This window comes from Triticum dicoccoides, chromosome 2B (assembly GCF_002162155.2).
Source record: "Triticum dicoccoides isolate Atlit2015 ecotype Zavitan chromosome 2B, WEW_v2.0, whole genome shotgun sequence".
Taxonomy (NCBI): domain Eukaryota; kingdom Viridiplantae; phylum Streptophyta; class Magnoliopsida; order Poales; family Poaceae; genus Triticum; species Triticum dicoccoides.
Window position 1 is genome coordinate 336,791,705 of NC_041383.1, and position 5,723 is coordinate 336,797,427.

Sequence of the window (5,723 nt, forward strand, 5' to 3'; positions counted from 1 at the left end):
CTCCCCTCTACCGGCTGACGCCCCTCCCCCGACCAGGCCCTCCACCGGCCGACGCCTCTCTCTCTCTCTCTCACCGGTCTTACGTGTTCTCTGCAGCAGGTTTGGCTCCTCCGAAAGCAAGGTGCTCGGCAAGGAGGAGAAGGACGCTGGACGCAAGGTGCTTGGCTCCTCTGGCAGCAAGGTGCATCCCTCTCCCGCCCCTCGCTACCTCAAAATCTGGATGCCATCATCATCAATATTGCATCTTCTATACATATTGCATCTTCTACACTTGCTTCATTTTGCTTCATTACACTTGCTATGCTCCTCTTAATTAAGAAATGCTACTGTTAAATCCTCTTAAGAAATGCTCATTAAGCCACAAAGGAAGTACATTAGTGTTATATTTGTAGATTTCTACAGTTCAAGTGACTCTGACTCCTTAGTCTAGGTTTGATTATGACTTGAAGTTTACTTGCATTGTCCATGACAGTGACATAACTAGTGGCTGTGTGGTACCTAGATTGGACAAAGACAAGTGTGGATGATCATGCTGCTTTGATTATGACTGCTCTATTGCTACCACGACAGCGATAAATTTGGTTGTTGATTCATTTACCGATTGCGAGTACCTATGTTTTGCCGGAAATGTTGATTCATTTCCATTCCGGCAAATTTCAGGCGCTCTATATGTGCGCTTTCTAGCAAAGGTCATGCCGAAATTTTCCGTGAATTTTGGCATGACTTGTGCTAGAAAGTTGGACATATCGAGTGCTTGAGATTTGTCGTGACGGGAATGAAACAATATTTCTAGCAAAACAAAGGTCACTTTTTTGTCATTATTCACTTTATAATATAAAGCTCGATAATTAAATGACTACACCATTGAACCCTAGGAAACATGACTGACACCGATGAGGCGGGAGGTTCTCACTCCCAATTAGGTCGAGCACACGCCTAGCTCGACTTTTTGGTGGATCAGGAGAGACAGGAAGCTGGGTGTCCGTTGGATGACGACGGTGGTGGCGCCGACGCCGACACTGATGCCACCAACGACACCGGCACTGAGACTGGCGCTGATGATGTTCCTAACTATAGCACGGAAGGTGGGACCTCCCAAGCCAGTGAGGGAAAGAAGGAAAAGAGGACACGACGCCGAAATGAGCTCGGCACCGGAAGACTGGTGGTCACGGCGGTGCACCCTGGCGAGTTCGAGCCAATAGAGCCGTGAAAAGTGGCAGCATGTTACGGCAACCAACTAGCATGCATCCTACGGGATACTGCTAACATCAACACCACAAAAATACGGAAGAATGATCAGTTGAAGAAGCTGCTTCTAACTAGGTTGCACGCAAGATTCCTGTTCCCCGGTCGTAATGATGAAGTCGACCCATGGGATGATCATGCCATGAAAAAATCAACAACAAAGCCCTAGGGAAGTTCAACAACGCATTGAGCGCTTGGAAAACTAGGGTGAAAAAGGCGATTCAAGTAGACAATGAAACCTACGCCGAGATTGTTGCAGACAATCCGAAAATTATGATAGAGGACTTTGAAAAGTTCAAGGAGACTTGCAATGAAGAAGCTGCCAAGGCCAGGTCGGGGAGAGGCAAGCAGCTGCAGGCAAAGAACATGGGGAACCATCGCCTTGGAAGTCGTGGTTACACGGGAAAGAGGCCCGTGTGGGCTAAGGAGGACGCAGAACGTGAACGTCAGGGGATCCCAGACCCATTGGCTGAGTTCACCGACCAGCAGGAGCACGACTTCATCAGGGCCCGATTCTCGTGGGACCCCAAGAAAAAGATTTTTTTCACCAACGGGCCGACTAGGAAATTCATGAGAATACTGGTAATTATCCTTTTACCACCTTACATATTAGGTTCTGATCAAAGAAGTCTACTACATTCTAGTCGCATTCGTAAATGATTCATGGTCCATTTTGCAGAGAGAGCAACAAAAGCTTGCGGCGGCCGAGAGCGACTCGTCGACTTAGTCGATTCAGTCGTCGGCGAGTACAAGTGGGACACTCCTTTCAACCGGGCCATGAACATAATGATGGGACACCCGCCCGGCCAGCGGCCGCAATATGGACATGTGCATGGCGCCGAGGATGGGGCCACTTGGAAGTACTATTATAGCGAGGACCCCGAGGCCAAAAGACACAGAAAGAAGTTCAGTCAAGTGACTATCAATGAGAAGGTGGCGCGGGCGATGGAGAAAGCAAAAGCTGAGACCAAAGCTGAGATAATCACTGCCTGTAGATCTGATTTTATGGATGCCTTTACAACCTTGATTCCAACAGTGGTCACATGGGTGCAACAAAATCCAAATGCGCCACCAAGTGAATTTCCCATGCCCAGCTTCACCGGGAGCAACTCAATGAACATCGCACCCATACCCGTGCCTAGTATGGCAACTGCACCCGCACCTCCTCTAGTACCTGCTCCTGCGCCCAACTCTCACAACAACCCTAGCTCCGTCTCTGGCTTGAATGTCGGGCCGTCGACATTGGCTGAGCTCGACGCCCTCACGGTAAATATGCGTCATCACACCTTGATCAACTCAACTAATTAATTAATCTCCAGTTGCCATTATTTTTGGATCTCTGACGCCGCACGTATATGTCTTTGTAGGCCGACTCCACTTCGTGCACCCTCCTTTACAACATGAAGGGTGGGTTAGTGGATGTGGGGAAGGGTACTATAGTGAAGCCTAAGGATCGATTGTTTCACCGCTGGTAGATGCCTGATAGCGCCTTAAGGGTCTCCGTGGCGAGTGTGAAAGCGGGCTACGAGGGTCTCCCTCGTCCGATACAAACCGATGGAGAGGATGACGAGAGCCCCACGCAGCTTGGCCAATGCAAAAATTGGCCGATCCTATGGCCGAAAAATCTTCTTCGTGTCGAGGTGGCCGGGAGCACACCAACGGGACCTCATGAAGGTATGACCACAACACCACCTACACAAGTACAACCATCGCCTGTGCTGCTTGCTGAGATCGAGAGACATGAGGAAGGAGGGCCAACCGTTCGCCATCTGCCCCATGGAAGAGGATAGGGATCATGACATGGAGGATGCCGATGATGACCCTAACCAGTATTTCAATACTGCCTTTGACAACGAAGTAATAATGAGTCAACCATATGAATATGAGATGCATGTACCAGAGACGGAATGTTCTTGGGAGTGCAAGAAGTCTTTGTTCAGGAAATCCTCGCAGGACACGCCTCCAGATGCCGGCTCCATCCAAGCTCAACTACTTAGCCAGAGTCGTCCAATGCTGAGCCCGACAACACTAGGGGTGGTGCTCAGGGAGGGTCTGACAGAGGCACCAGCACCTCAGCCCACCAAGAAGAAGCATAGGAAGAGACCGGCGGCAAGAAAATCCAATAAAGCTGGCAATGTTGGTTCTAGCAGCCAGCAGCCTTCGACCAAGGTTGACCATGTACCAATGAAACATGCGCCATTAATCCATGTCGTGGGAGAGCCAATGGTACCGGCGAATGCACTAGCTGCCATAGAAGAGGATCTCAGGAGACTCCATGACCATGTGCTTTCGACAGAGAGAAGCCTCCTCGCCTCGGATGATCCAGGATGCCCACTTTGTACGGTTCATGTGCCGAGCAGTTGCAAGATGTCCACACATGCCCCGCGGACCTCTTCTTCCTGAGGTTTGATTACATCTTCCAGATGTTTCAAATGAGGACACTCGATTTTACGTTCGTCCGCCTGTATACGCTGCACATGAACTGCATCGTCAGGAGAGAGCAAGTCACCGGTCTTGCGGTCGCGGACCCATACTACATGCATGAGGGCTTCTTGTCAGTCAACGACGCCAACCGTCAATATGCGAGTCAGTACATCGAAGAATTCTTGGTCAACAATAATGACAAAGAAACGATTCTCCTACCTTATCATCCCAGGTAAGTCATCCGCGGATAGCACTATAACACATACATCCTTTCGTGCATTTCAATAGTTACTTTGCACGCATGGAGGCTAAACTTCATCGTGTATTTTGCGCATCGGAGGGTGTCGTGCCGTTCTCATTGTTCTTTACCCGCCTTACTCCCGTGCTCTATATTTGGACCCGTCGAAGAACATATAGAAGAAAGATTACACACACATAAAGTATGTTCTGGACAGAGCTATCCTGGGCTTCAGCATGCGGGGTGGCTACATCCAACACAAAAAAACAAATAAGGCCGGGCTTTGTTTCACCCACAAGACTGACTTCTGTTGCATCCAGCAACCGGCAAGAAGTGAGAATGATGGATTCTACTCATCCATCTAATGATGGAGTACAGAAGGGATGTGCAATCACTTTGCATGAAATCTTCATCCTATACCCATATCCAGAGATGGGCCGAAGTCTTTGGAGCCGTGCCGGATAATCGACTTTGAAATGATTTCTACGGGATCCAATAGGAAATTGCATCCATCATCATCAAAGATGTCCTCGAAGAGAATGGGATGTTCTATGCCGGCCCAATATCGCGAGCTGACGTCCGAACCCGCATTGCCCTACAACGTCAGGACATGACGTCTTTCACTAAGCTTGGGTCTGTCCTCCCGGATATGGACAGATGGGAAGAGTGCACTGCTTAAAAACAATGTGTATGTTTAGTTACTTGTTACTTTCTGTACGACGAAACTTTGAATTTCTCAGTACGACAAAACTATTAGATGTATGGTGCCGCGCTCTAGTTAATTACTTTCGGTACGATAAAATTTGTTAACTATGTTTACTATATATGTTGCTTCTATTTCATAACTATTTTGTTGAATTTGCTTCATGGTATATATATGTGCATCTTTGACAGGTATATAGATCAACGATGGCGAGGAAGTGGTATGCCGTGTATGTAGGGCATGTTCTGGGTGTGTATGATGAGTGGCCAGAGTGTCAGGCCCAAGTCTCTGGCTTCTCCAGCGGAAGCCAAAAAGGGTTTGATAGCAGAGCGGAAGCCGAAGCTAGTTACTTGAGATTCATAGCAAACCAGGGGATCCAGAACCAGCGCCGCTACAAAAACTACTACACAATACCGCTTTTGATCATCGTGATCGCTCTTATCGTGTATGTCTTAGTTTAGGTAGATGATGAAACATGTGTCTACGGTGACAATGTAAGATACATGTCATCATTATAACTTGTATCGCAATTTCGAGATGATGATGAGATCGACATTATTTGTGTTGAGACTATTTTGATATGATGAGACTATGTTGTACCACTTCGATGATGATGATGAGACATTCCTTTTTCATATAGTTCCAGTGTATGTGTATGTTGTAACTGTATAAAACATGTAAAAATACGAACAACAACATAAAAAAAGAAAATACTAGCAGCATCGTGGGGTATTGGAGTAGTAGTAGCGCTGCTTACCAGTAGCGTTTGTTTGTTGGGCCACGCTAATAGCATTAGCAGTAGCGATGGGCAGAGGCGCGCTACTGCTAGATACAGATAGCAGTAGCGCTAGTTCAAACAAGCGCTACTACTAAAAAATAGCTGTAGCGCCGTAGCAGTAGTGCGCCTACCCGCGCTACTAATAGCCAAATAACCAGCACTACTGATAAGGGTTTTCCTAGTAGTGGATGAATGCCGTTGAGGCTTGATCGGACTCCGCCATCTTGATTTGATGGTATCCAGAGTATGCGTCAAGGAAGCACAATGAGTCATGTCTTCGGTAGTGTTGATGATTTGATCGATGCGGGGGAGAGGGAAGGGTTCCTTGGGGCAAG